Raw genomic sequence first — 15,973 nt, 5'->3', positions numbered from 1 at the left:
GGCAAATACATATGTATGTAATTTTTTGCATGTACTGCTTGATTATAGAATTGTTTCGTGCACATCTACATACAATTTTTTTTTCAATTACTTGTCTGATACCTGCTCAAACTATATATTTATTTTTTAATTTACGTCACAAATTTATTAATTACAAACAAATAACAATGACATAATGTATATAGACAACACAGAATATTTCAAATATGTATTAAAAAAGATCCTGCATCATGTGAACATGTGGAAACAAGTCTATAATAGAGAACAAGATATAATAGAGATTTTCATAAACCTAATACTGCAAAAAAATAACGTGAAGAATATGAATATCTTCCAAAAAAATTTTATTTGCTGACTAAATAGAATTTGTCCGTTTTCATAGTGAATCGTTTCAGCAGCTACAGAACATTTATATTTTCTGACCTTAACTTTTAAAGTGCAATAGAAATTGCGTATGATTTCTAAAAGAATTTACTATAAATAACGAAACTCACATTGTTGAATAAGGTAAATTAATATTATTTATATGAATTTATTTGTACAAAATAAGACGACTTTGTATAATAATTATGTATACTTTAAAAGGCTGGATACATTTTGGATACATTTTTTTCTCGAAATTGGATACATTTTGTTTTTATCGAGTGGGAACACTGATCGTGATATACTTCGTTTATTAAAAGGCCTAACATGTTGTACGAAAAATGAGCAATTTTAAATTGAAATGAAAAAATTTGTAAGTCGGGAAATAAAAATTTTTACATGCTTCGAAAAATTTTTAAACTTCAAATCAAAGTCTTTAGGACTTCATCATTCTAGTTGTATTGCTTTGCTAGAAAATTTAATGTATAACTACATATACATACTTATACTCACGATGTATAACTTGCATGCATAATCAAAATATTATCAGCTTGTCTTATGGATGCACACATACATATAGATAAATACATATGTAAATGCCTACCACATTTCTAAATTTATTTCGTTTTAAATGTTGTCAATCTAAAAAAAAACAATCATTAAACTAAAAAAATGAGAGATTTTGCATGTACGATTATTATATGTACATACCTACATATATAAAAGAATATTATAAATAAATAGACAACACCATAATACCGTAAAACACACTCAACAATATCAAGTTCATATTGGCGCAAGTACCCCCAATGAAAACTTTGATTAAATATTCGCTACAAAATAAAATAGAATTTATTATCAAAATAATTTATTTATGCCGATTTGTTTTTTTTCCATTAATTGAGTGTTTTGTTATAAATCTTTTCTTGTTTTTCAAAATTTTCTAATTTATTGTAAAAATTTCAGATTATTAAGCGAAATTAGGCTATTATAATTTTTTTTATTTTGTTTATGTCAATCATATTTATTGAAATTAATTGTCAGCATTTGGATTTAGTGTAGTTTAAAATTAAAAAAAGTTCTATTGTTATTATGCTAACTGTCAGATAGATATTTTAGAAGTAAAATGGCAACAATTAATTATTTGTGAAAGTTTTGGGCAGAAATCAGCTGAATTATATTTCGATCATATGCAATTTTCAAAGTAAATAGTTAAATTCTGACGTGAAGTTTAAGATATTTTCAGTTTGATATGTAAACACTTTTCAAACCTTATCGTAGATTTAATCCAAGATTTTGTCATATAACGTAAATATTTTCCTACAAATAACCTTACTCCTGCATCAGCAAGTTTTTTTTAAAAATGAATCAGAAATACGGACGTTTATTGTAAATATTTAATTTAAATAGAACTTATTTTTACGGTAATAATATATAGTTTTACGATAAATAGAGTTTTTCGAATACGAATTCCACTTCATTCTACTTCCCATATGTAGGATTAAACATTAATATAATTTGTGAATTAAATTCAATTAATTAATCCATTTTACATTTATTATATTTACAGATTTTTAAGTTAAATACTAAATAAATATGTTGTCAAAATATGTATTTAGTTACATATGTATGTATTTCGCAATTCGCAAACCAAATTCATATACATATGTATACATGAATATTGTACCCTAGTTTTCTACAAGTCTGATTTGTGTGTATGTAGTTGCATTAGCTATAGTAACAATAATTTAATTTATTTTATACTCACCCTTTGAAGGTAAAAACTTAAAATATACTTTCACCATTCCTTCAACGAGAATTTCTAATATTAGTATATACATACATAGCTAAATATGGTTTTCCCATTTTTTTTTCAATTTATTAAAATAGAACAATATTTTTTTAAAATTATGATCTAATGACCTAAATTACTACGCATTAATTTTAATATAATTAGCAACTGATATAAAAAAATACATATTAATTATAATAATTTATTATTATGAAAATGAACGTTTAACCCTTAACTGGTATTTTACTTTTCAATTTAGGTAACTTATATCTGAGGTCGTTTTTAACCACAAATTAAAAATGGTAAATAAATACCTCCTAAATTAAGGTTTCCGTTTTGAAAGTTCTATAAGAAACAAAATTTGATTAGCAAAATTTTAGAGAAATAGTAACTTTATTAATTTTACATTTTTTACTTTATTTATTAAACTTTATTAAAAATTGACCAAAAATCTTACAAAAAAACGGTGAATATTTTAAACGTCTTCCGAAATTTTGTCAGAAAATATGTATCGCCGTATCATCAAATTTATTTTCAATGACTTTTTCGCTTCAGAACTCGTGATATTTTTTGCAATTTGTGCATACACAAACGGCTATCTTGCATAAACTTTGACCCTATCTCATATTTATATAAGTACTTCTAAAAATATGCTTATTAATATTCATATAATTATGAAAATATTTTTTTTTATATATATATATTCTAAATTATAAAATATTATATATTCTAAGTTGGTTTTGAAGTTATCGTACAAACTATTTTTAAGTGAGTCACATTCTGCACCCAGTTATTATTAACCGGTTAATATAGTTAGAAACATACTGATTTTAGAAATTTTACATTAATTTTCTGAAAATAGAAAATATGAACGCAAATTAATAAAATTATTTTTAATCGTCGATGTGTTCTTCATTATACGCTATGAAAATCATACATCAAAATTTAAACTAAAAATAAAGTTCTCCGATTGAAATAATAAATTAGATAACTAAATAAATAGGTGTAATCGATAATGTCAAATGTCGGTCGGCAACAATTATATCTGACGGTCACTCACCGCCAAATAGCATTTAATGCTAAAAAAGCTTTTATTGCATATGAATGTTACTATACAATTTTTGCATACAACAGAGTAATAACTGTTTTAGCAAAAAATTATTTTTGATTTGAATATTTCTACGACTAAGTTTCATAAAATAAAATTATTTATCCTTTTTAAAAAAATTTTAATTTTGCAAAAAAAACAAAATTGTCATTGTATTGATTACAGCACACTACAAACGTAGACATCAATCGACAACATTAAAAGACACAATCCCTTTTTAACCTCTATATCGGTTAAAATTCAAATGGATTCAGCGTCCATTACCGAATACACCTATTAACTAAATAATCAAGGTGTTTACATTATTTTTATCTCTGAAATTTCTAAATTTTTGTAATAAAAATCAGACCTGAAGAATCATTTATTATCCTTACGTTTTAAACATTTATTCAATTTTTTTGTTATTTATCAGCTATAATGAAGTGCGGAAATCTACTAATATTTGGAATAAATTTTAAAGATGTGCGTGCAGTAAATACTTTTATATATATTAATTTTATTATTACAATTTATTAAGTTAAACTAAATTGTATAATTGTATTATTAAACAAAATTTCAGACTAGATTGTTGTTTTTAATTTATATTTAATTAATAAACACGTTTTTTCTATACATACGTAACATAAACGTATGTATAGTTTTATGTAAAATTCACATGACCTAAAATTTCATTGGTACTTTGTGAAAAGATAATAAAATACTCAAATTCTATTTATTCATATTTACTTATTGTACAATTATTTTCATACACGGTAATTATACAGCTATGTATATTAAAATTAAAAATGATAATAAAATATGAGACCCTATTAATAATAATGAATTGCAAAGAAATTAATTTAAAATACGAAAAAATACGAGTAAAATACATTTTTATTGACGTAATTTACCAGGGATGAGAATCAGAAAAAGGCAATTAAAACGAGAATATTAATTTAATAAACATAATTAAAAAAAAATCTTTTCTTTTTAGTGCAAAACAATTGATAATTTATAAATTTCGAAATTAAAAAAAAAAAAAGAGTTCAAATTTTAATAATTTATTTATTTACAGACACATTATATTCTCTATATGTGATAGATTTGCACCATCACTATTCTGAAAAAAAAATTTATTGAAATTGTAAACAACTTGAAATATGTTATATAAGAGTATGAATATATGTACATTTTACTCAATTTTGTTTAAGTCATATTTTTTATATTCATAAATTACATAATGCAATTGTTCTAGGCACAAGGAAAAATATTTCAGTAATTCCTTGTTTAACTTATATTTTGGGGCCAAAAACTTTCTATGTTAAGTGAAATTACGTTAAAAGAGGTTTGAAAATTAAATAAAAGGCGTTTTACTATGCATAAGTAAGGTGTTTTATTATTTAAATGAAGGTTGGACTAGCAAAAAATCGTACGATTGTGATTAATATACGCATATATGTATGTATATATGATATCCTTATTGCATAATATTATGTCGATGCATTAAAATTTTTAGATAAAAAAAACTGGTATTTTTGATAATTTACTTTTATTATAGTATTTAATTTGCAGAGAATTTTAGTAATTAACTACTACACAAAATGCGAAAAAGTATTTTTGAAACTGCAGCACAATATTTTACATAATATATTTTTAGTGCTACATATTTTTTTAAAAACTATGTGACAGTACTGCAACACCAGAAACAAATTACTTTACTCTACAAGTAGTGACGTTGAAACTAAACTGAAGTTGAAATGGCTAAATTTATTAATATCTAAGTTACAAATGTAAACTCAAACTGCATTTTCTAAAATACTCAATAGTTCTCTATAGATCATTGTATAGATGATTTATTTTTCTCTAAATATTTCAACCACTTAAATAATGTAAAACTAAATGTTTCTCTTAGCTTTTTAACAGCATATAATTTCATGAACTTGTTCAATAATTTGATATTTTTCTTCAATAACGTGCTGTCCGATTTCTTGTAATAAATTAAATAAACTTTCATTAGTCATTGGTTTTTCCGAATATAATTCTTGAGAATCAGGAAATGGTATGAAAGAAATACAGCTACGTTAAGCGTTAAGTGAGGAAATAGCATGGAAAAATAAAATTATGGTAATTAAAATAATACAGCAGAAATAGGAAAGAGGACGTTATAGCAGAATTGCCTGTGCTTACTACACAAACTTCTCTCTATGCGAAACTTACCATTTCCTAACACAACTTACCTCTTTACATCATTTATAACTTACTTGTGAGCTGTTCAGGGTACAATAATTTTAATTTTTGTACAAAGGTTTTCAGACACTGTACCTAATATGTATTCCAATTTAAAAATTCATTGTGGATGATTTATTATATAAACTTAATGTTACAAGAAAACAAACTTTAAACGTATAATATAAGATATAAATTACTTTTTTTTAATTTTAAAATTTTTAATTACTAATTTTTTTTTTATTAACTTTTTTGTATTTTAATTATTCCCTTACAATTAAATAATAATTCAAGGATAATAATAATTATAATTATGTACCTATTTAAAATTAAGCATAACAAAAAAAAGTACCAACAATCTTTTGATTTAAAAATTATTACGAGTATTCGCATTCAAATAGTTAGTTCAAACAATATACATATGTATGTACAATTCATTAATATTTTTAAAAATACTATTTTTTCGATGTAGAAATCTTTAAATTTTTAATTCCTTCCGAAAACAGCTTCTTCAATTTGAAATAAAACTATTTTCAAAGTGCAATTTCTTCACATAAGAGAACAATAATTATAATATATGTATTGGTATTTGCAATAACAAAATGTCAGATATACTCGTTTTCGAGCTACAGCCTGTTAAAAAAATCGGTCCAAGATTTTTCCTTCATATAAATAAATGCTAATAGTCGTACAACATAGAGCAACAATTAGGTACTTGTTTTTAAGGTAATTGATAGATCCTTATTTTTGTCTTTACAAATAATTATATCTGACCTTTAATTATCGAGAAAGTTATCTACCCAAACTGAGAATTTTGGATTTTTTTTTGTAAAATCCCAAAATTCCTTGGAAATATTTTTCAATTATGTAGATTTTAATTGCCTCTTAAAATGTTACGAGTAGTAGTTCAATATAATCTTCAGAACTTTGTTGTAAATAATTAAATTTAAATCTTAATTTCAATATTATTGATAAAATTACAATAGAATTTCAAGAGCAGGTTTGTTTTCTAAGATCAATAATTAATATTGTAATTTAATAATTTTAATGGAATTTTTATTTTTGTTACATGAATTTTAAATTTAACTTTTTATATACATAATTAAGACTAAGAAGCATTACTATACAAAATAAATAAAAAAATGTTTAGTTTTACTGAGACTTAATTAAAAATAACTTAATGTTACCTTAAATTAAAGGATGTTTATTTTTTTATTTCAATATTTATTTACATTACTCATCACGCTTTGAAATAATAAAGTTAATAATTTTTTTCAAAATAGGTCTCTACATTGAACTTTTTACTAAATTAAAAATTAAAACACTATTCTGATAAAAATAAAGTTAATATACATATACATATATACATTTCATGAACTTTACAATGATAAAAGAATTTCATGTCGCATATGATTTATTACAGGTAAACAAAAACAAAATTGTTTTAACTATAGATATTATGAACTAGTGTACAATTATTAGTTAATGTAAAATAGTATTAAACTAAATAAAATAAAAGTTAAAGTTGGATTTGTAAAAATATTGTTCGTGATTTCTTGATGAATTCTAGTTTCGATATTATCTACTGAGAGAATTATTTTAACGAGATTTAGTGATAAATGCCGACCTTTTTTTACTGACCGTATTGTGTATACAATAGGTAGGTTATGTGATGGCAACAAATCTTGCATATCGAGTTTTCGGTGGGAATGCGCTTCTCCATAGTAGGGAAGTGTAAATAAACTATTTTTAGCAACCTATCGGTCTATCGGTCTGTGTGTGGACGCGTGTAGTTCGGCTGAACCGATTTTGATGAAATTTTATATGTAAGTTTATTTCTACCACGGCACGGATTGATCAACTTTTGGGATATATCAGGCCTCGGGAACTACACTTTTTAGCGGGCCTGTTTTACATTTTTGAACATTTTGAAGAAAATATTCAACCGATTTACTTGAAATTTTATATATAAGCTCAGCTCGACCGGCAACTAGATGTTTAACGGGCCAAATATACATTTTTGTGTATATAAAGAGAAATAATCAACCGATTTCATTGAAATTTAATATTTGAATTCCTCGTATTAAAACAATGAATATGTAATTTTTTTGGAAAGATCAGGCATCGGCAACTAGACGTTTACTACGGGCCAAACATACTTTTGTGTATATAAAGAAAAATAATCAACCGATTTCATTGAAATTTAATATATGAATTCCTCGTATTAAAACACTGAACATATAAATTTTTTGGAAAGATCAGGGCTCGAAAACTGATTTTGCGTGCCGATTTTACATTTTTTATCATTTTTAAGAAAATATTAAACAGATTGACTTGTAATTTTATATATAAACTTTATGCGACAGTTACTTAAACTTAAACCACTTAACTTTTGGAAGAAATCAGGTTTCAGCAACTAGACGTTTACTACGGGCCTCGTTTACATTTTTCATAATAAATCAATTTTCTTGAAATTTAATATATGAATTCAGGTATTTAAAACAATGAATTTACATAATTTTTAGGAATATAAGGGCTCGGAAACAGAACTGGGGGCCGAAATTACTTTTTTTTGCCATATCTAAGGAACTATTGGACGAAATTCGTTGAAATTTAATATCAAAATTCAGGATTTTAAAACAATGAATACATAAATTTGTTAGAAATATCACGGCAGGGAAATTGAACTTTCACTACGAGCCGATTTTATATTTTTTGCCATATCTAACATTTTTTGCCATATGGAATTAACTCACGGAATTTCTTAAAATTTAATATTTGTGTTCTGTTTGTTGAATTAGAATTTAATATATTTACTTTAATTTAACATGGAATTTAAAATATTATAATATTTTATATACATTCTTAAATTTTAATTGGTTATTATAATAAATATTTTGTCTATAAATATTTTTCAATGAAAATTAATTTTTATTTTTTCACTTGTTATGTTTCTAAAATTAACTGACTCAAATGGGAGTATATATAAAATATAAGTACATTTCTGAAAAAAAAGTACATAAAGTATAAATGTATGTATATATATATGTGTTCTTAGGATCAAGTAACCCGATTTGTTCATTTTTAAAATCACAGGCTGATAAAACAAAAATACGAACTTATTTTCCTTTTTGTGTAACACATTATAATTTTCGATTTATGAAATGAATGAATTTCTCTAATACAATCAATATTTTAGAAAAAAAACTCACCATCGTGTGGTTATAAAAAAAATCTTCATATGAATTGCAGGTTTTACGTACTATCATTTACATTAACATGCATAATTATGTATGCACATATACTTACGAGTATGTATGTTGCAAAAATTGTTTCTTTTTTTCTAATTATTTTTGATAACAGCTTTTTCATTTTATTTTATATCCTTTCGTAACACATTTAACTATTTATTTTATTACTATTATTTAACTATTTATTTTATTAATTTCAGGAAACACAACAGAAGAATTAAGAAAATTATTAGATTTCAATAAATTTAATGCCTGCTCAGTAATAACGTTGATTTTATATTTAGCCTTTACCTGATTAATACATACATATATGACTACGGAGAAAAATACTTTTCTTTGCTCTTTATCTTTTAACGTACCTGACAAAATTTATACGTATTTTTTTAGAGTTGTAAACATTTTAAAATACTTGTCAATGTTTTATTTGAAACATCCGTCTTAGATTTTTCAATATTGCTAACAGTAATTAAATAATAAAATAGCCGACATATGGTACTTTTGGTATTTTTTGTAAAATTTGAGTTCCATACTTTCTTAATTGAATTTAAACTGCACCATAGATGGTACAAAAGTTTTAATAATATAAAAATAAGTTAAATTTACAATTTAAAATATAGTGCTGAAGACACAATATAATACATTAAATATAAGAGTTTTTTATAATAATAACTCTTTATGAGCTAAAAACTCATTTAAGAATTAATAAACAAATTTGAATTATTTTAAAGGTGAAAGAGAAGTAATTTAAAGTAACAAAGTTAATTTTGTGTTTAGTATTTTAATTTAAGACGTAAAATTGTGAAAATAAAATTTAAAATTTATAAATTTTATGTTTGTTGTTAAAGCGCTGTTCTAAAAAATTGTTTGTTAAGTTAAAGAGCTGGAGACAAAAAATTTTTTAATAATTTTTAATAATAGTATTATAGTAGCCATATATAAGGCAATACTGTATGACGAAAACATGAAATTGCTTTTGTGAAAATCAAAAAGAAAGCAGGCGGTTAATAGATTGATCTATCAGCATAAACTAAGTAAATTTTTATATACATATAAATTTATATATAAATATTTTAAGTCATGCATTTATCACACTAATGACTTAAAATTGAAACTCAATTATTTTATATTTAAAGTAAAATAAAATCTCCTATAATTATACTATTCAAAATAATTCTTTATTTCTATTAAAAATAAATTAATTTTACTTTTAATACATTTTAAAAAAAACTTCGCGAAATAGTGTGCTCTAATTGTTAATAAAATATTCATATTGCAGAACATTTAAAATATCTTTATTAAACTTTTTTTAATGAATATTCAAATGTGTATTTAGAATCAGGCCCAAAAAATAAAATAAGCAAATTCTTCTTAATTTTAAAATATTTGTGCTGTTTTTAAATAAATTCTACATTTTTAAGATATTTTTCAAAAATTTACGAAATAGTGTTTTGTCTTAAAAATTCAGTTCAACTCTATGATCCATAGAATGCTAACCACACCGATGGACAGACACGACTATAGATCAGAAGTAAACTTCATTTTGGACACGGCTGTGAAGAACGGTTATTCTACTGAACGTATTAACAAACTCATTAGGAAGAAAAAACGAAAAATTGAGCAGGAGAATATGAGCACATTGTTTAAACAGAACAGGATATTGGAAGAACAAAGAACAACATGGGCATCTTTAAGTTATGATCATCACTGTACAAACTTGATAAATAAACAACTAAGCAAACACAATATTCGGATATCGGAAACCAATAGTAAATATCAACTTAGGAGTTTGTTAAATTCGGCTAAGGATAAATTGAAGATACATGAAAGATGCGGTGTGTACAAAATCAATTGTAATAATTGCGATAAATTTTACATAGGACAAACGAAGAGACCCGTTACAACAAGACTTAAGGAACATTTAAGTGAAATAAAACATGCAAGGAGAGTAGGATTTAACCGGATTTTCGATTCTATGGTTGCAAAACACATTTATGAAACGGATCACACAATCACGGAAGATAACTTAAAGGTATTAAAAGAAGTAAAAGGAAAACACAGGAGAGAAGTTCATTAAAGCATGCAGATATACAAATCAAACAAGGACTGCCTACTAAACACGGACGAAGGTAACGCGGCTACTTGGCTCTTTAAATTAATTATTTGACCAGTTTTAAGGTTTAAAACAGGTATAAATTTAGTTTCTAAAAAATAACAAAAAAAAAATATATATAATCAAATTCTAGATTAAGTCAGGTAGATTATATTAAGTCAGGTATAATATTCCTAATTTTAATAGATTTCAATTTTTATTGTTTGTTGTCTTAATTAGAAGAAAATCAGCTTTGATAAAGTGCGTATGTAGCGCACGAAATATATTAGCGAAAAATAAAAAGTATTTTATTCCGAATAAAAGGGAGCAAAAAAAAAACCTTAATCTTTTCACACCAAAAAAAAAAAATCTTACATTCTCAAATAAATCAATTTTTATTTAATACATTTTAAGGAAGTTCTCTGAGGCTTCCCTATTTTACTCACTTATAAAAATATAGATACCTTTTCAAAAACAGCATTAAAAATGAGTTCAAAAACATCTACACAAGTTAAGGCGGAACTTAAGTTGAAAAATAGAATTCGTATGGCCAAAACACGGAAGAATGAGCATTATAGGCGAAAAGAAAGGGCTACAGCCAAAATAACAATGCAAAATATTAGAACACAAACAGAATATCGGAATAGGGAAAAAATTTTAGATAAAATAACGAAACAAAATATGAGGAGCCAATTATATAATCGCGAAAAAAAAACGAATGCTGGATAGGAAATGTAAAAAAATAAAACGCGAGAACACCGAATACTCGTATAGGACAAAAGAAAAAGTTCTAGATAAAATAGTAAAAAAAAACGTCAGGTCGCAAAAAAATAATCGCGAAAAAAAACGAATGTTAGATAGGACATGTAAAAAAACAAAACGCGAAGATATCGAGTATAGGAAAAAAGAAAAAATTTTTAGATAAATTAACAAAACAAAACATCAGGACGCAAAAACATATTCTTGAAAAAAAAATAATGTTAGATAGGAAATGTAAAAAAATAAAACGCGAGAACACCGAATATAGTACAAAAGCAAAAATATTAGACAGGAAAGCGAAACAAAATACAAGGGCTCGAAAAGAAAACCGCGAAAAAAAGAAGTTGCAAGATAAGAAAAGTAAAAAAGATAAACGCGAAAATACCGAATACAGAAATAAAGAAAGAGTTTTAGATAAAAACGCGAAACAAAAACTGAGAGGTCAAGAGGAGCTTCGCAAAAAAAAAAAAAGATTACTAGATAGGGAAAGTAGGAAAAACAGGCGTGAAAACAGTTTTATAAAATTTCGAGAAAATCTTTATAATAAATTGTCAAAATCAAAAACAAAATGTTCCAAATATGAGCTCTTATGGCCCTTTCCCAGTATGTCAAAGATTTGACGATCATGTCAATCACGTCAATCGCTTGATTTAGCAAATGACAATCACCTGTAATTTGAGCAATTTTCAAACAAATCACTTATGCATTAGCCTTTAAAAACATGCGAAAAAAAAACTAAATGACAATCAATTGCGTTAGCAACATATGTTGGGATTTATGACGCTAGCGTCATGTTGCCTTTGGATTCATGACTAACGTCAGTTGCATGAATTTAACGATACTGGGAAAGGCCCTTAATGGTAGTTGTGGCGAATTGAAATTTATAGAATTTAAGTTAAACTCAGACGAACCAGTAATATTATGGTAAGATTTTAATTGTAAAGAAGTAGGAAAAAAGGCAAGACTGCAACATAACAGCAAAAATGCAAAAAATAGTAATATACCATATCACCTGACGTCAATTAGCAAACTCGTTATAAATTTAAATATTTCAAGAAAATTACAATATCCAGTTTTACGCGAATAATTTCCGTTAATGCCTGCGGAAGCATTAACTATTCACAAAAGTCAGGGCCAAACTTATAAAAGTATTTGTGTTGATTTTAATAAAATGAAGAGAATTACACGTTCTCTTTTGTATGTTGCCTTAAGTAGGGTTACAAGCTTGCAGGGTTTGCATATTGTTGGAAAATTTAGGTATCCTCATTCAAATTCTAAACAAGATTTGGTTAAAGAAGAAATCAATAGGCTGAGAAGTGAGAAAACGATTCTTTTTGACGATTTAAAAACTGAAGGTGAGATTAGAATAATTTATCAGAATATTTGTTCCCTAAAAACTAAAGTAAGTTGTATAAAATGCGACGAGTGGTACCAATTAGGTGATATAATAATTTTTTCAAAAACTCTGTTAACCAACAATGAAAATGTTTGCTTTCCATATTACGAAACATTTTATAGGTCGAATCCAGAAGCGAAAACTCGTGGAATTCTTTGCTTAAAAAGGAAATCAATAAAGATTGAAAATTTATGCCATTTAATACTTTCTGAAAAGAAGTCTCACATAGAACTTCTTTCTTTCGCAATTTCAAATGTTAAAGTTATTACGGATTACAAATCACCGGGTGCTACTCATAGTATGTTCGAAAAGAGTTTTCAAAGTATTGCAGATAAAATTAAATATGATAGCAACACAAAATTAATTGTTTTAGGAGATTTTAATTATAATATTATAAATAATTATGATAAATATTTACATAATTTCTTTTCCAAATTAGGTTTAAAATCTAATTTACCATCAAATATTTCTACCACTAATTTAAACTCCCAAATTGATGTTGTATATTCTAACATAAAAAATCTAAAGGCGGGTGTTTATGAAACTTTTTTTTCGTACCATAAACCAATATATGTTTCTGTGAATGATGGAACTTATATAGCTAATATTGATAAACCTATAGAATTATCCCTTTCCAAGAAAAAAACTTAGATGGTATTTCTAATGAAACTAAGATTAGGTGTGATTTCGATATAAAAATGATTAACAATATAGATTTTTTTAAAAATTTGCAAAAAAAAATTCTTTACGGCAAATCTCTTCCCCATAATGCGTTCATACAACATGTGGAAAGTATTTTTCAAAAACATGCTTTTCAATTGAACAAAGTAAAATTATCTCTTTCCGGCGAAAATATACTATATAATTCACAAATCGATAATTGTTCAGAAGATGAAATTACTTGTTTTTTGGGTTTAAATCATAAATTTAAAGTAATACAGATTATAGGTGACGGAAATTGCTTATATAGAGCAATTTCTTATTGTTTATCTAGAACAGAATGTTTTTTCCCCTACTTAAAATTTATTTGCATTCAAACAATTTTAGAACACAAGCAACATTTTGAACGTTGGATAACTGAACAACACTTTGAAAATCAATCATTGAAAGATTTAATTCTTATGTGCGTCGCGGAATATATTTATGGTAACGAAGGGTCCATTTACGCTCTTGCCTTAGCTTTTAGAAGAGAAATTGTAGTAATTCAAAAAGGAACTCCTTTGCGAGATTTTGTTTTTGGCATTGTTCCTTTCAACTTGGATCGAAATATTTTGCCAATTATTATCTATCTTTCAAATCCTGGACAAAACTCATATAGCGCTGTAATGAAAACAGAAGATATAATACTCCCATCCTTCGCAAAAAATATTTTAGTACCATCTGTGCCTTAATAAAAAAAATTTACAGCATTCTTTTACATCATTGATTAAAATTGAACAATATCATTATTTTTAGCATTCCTCCAAAAACATTAAAAAAATACTTTTTAGTTTAGCTCTGTGTTATCCGTCTTCGTCCGGATATATCCGTCTGTCCGGATATATGTTTGCAAAACTTCTACTTCTGTAAGATGCAAAGCTTAAATTTTATATACAAATAGATCTTTACTAGAAACTTATTTCTCTAGAATATATTTATTTATTTTTTGACTGTTTATTGTATCGAAATCACAAACATTTTTTAAATTCGATAAAATAGCGATTAACTTCTTCTACTGCAAGATAGTATAGCCAAATATAAAAAACTTTTAATATCATTTTTCTTTTAGACAGTAAGCTACTGGAGTTCGAAACTTTCGCAAATTTTATTAATATTTTGTGTTTAATTTTAACAATATTACGGATATATACACAAATACATTTATATAGTATATCATAACGTACGCATAATCATGTAAAAAGTTTTGTTGGGTTGCGAAGTGTAGATACGTCCTCGTCGCGCAACCTGGGTTACTTTAAAGCTACACAATTTAGTAAATTTTTATTGCGGTATAAAAACTATGTTATAAAATGATTTTGTTTTAATTTTAATTTGTAAGTACTATCCACACAATACACAATGCGGTCGGTTAGGTGCTGTTCACATCAGATTATTCTGTTTTGTCATTAAATTGAAATAGATGATAAATGGCGGCATAATCTGTTGGAATTTTCTAATATTACTGAAAATTTTTGAGGGTATTCACTCTAATACACTGCTTTTACATTTTTTTTTCAACAATTTAAAAAGAAAATCGATAGCTTTTTCTCGAAATTTAAAAAAAAGAAATTTAATATGAATAATATTCAAATAAAAATTATCCAATGGTCACAGAATCCATTCAAATTTTATAGGATTCCATTAATCAGCACAAAAAATTTTGTACGGCGTTTTTTTTTGCGTTCACCTTCATGTATCATGAGTAAAAAACAATAAAACTGAATTATTATTGAAGTAAACAATCGTGTAGAAAAAAATAATAAGAAAAGTTGTAAAGAGTTAACGCATATAATAGGAACCAATAGGAAAAGATATGTTCACTTAAAAAAAAAGTTAATTGGAAAATCTATTGTGTTAGCGATGAACAACAAATTGGGGAAGAAGTGATTGAGAACATTGCAATATTTGATAGAGATATGTCAATATAGTACGAGAGGATTGAAACAATAAAAATAAGGGTTTAAAGATGTGGGTGAAAATGTGGAAGTCAGTATTATACCAATGACTTTAAAAATAATTTTAAAGTCTTTGATTATACATACTTAACTAGAGTTACTTAGCACGTATTATTTTTTTTTTATTGTATCCTAATTCTTATTTGTACTGTATTAACCGCGTAATAAGTACAGATTTTATTATACCTGCCAATTAGAAATATTTAGCACATGTTAAGTTGTATTAGCTATAAATTGCGATTGTCATTGCTACTACTATAGCTGATTATATTTTGTGTTATACAAACTTATTTTGAATTACCTAGCGCGTGTTAATACCATACGACTTTGTACTGTAAATTGATTAAAGAATCATC

Source organism: Condylostylus longicornis, unplaced genomic scaffold (genome assembly GCF_029603195.1).
Source record: "Condylostylus longicornis isolate FDR11 unplaced genomic scaffold, ASM2960319v2 ptg000038l, whole genome shotgun sequence".
Taxonomy (NCBI): domain Eukaryota; kingdom Metazoa; phylum Arthropoda; class Insecta; order Diptera; family Dolichopodidae; genus Condylostylus; species Condylostylus longicornis.
Note: the sequence above shows the minus strand (reverse complement) of the source record.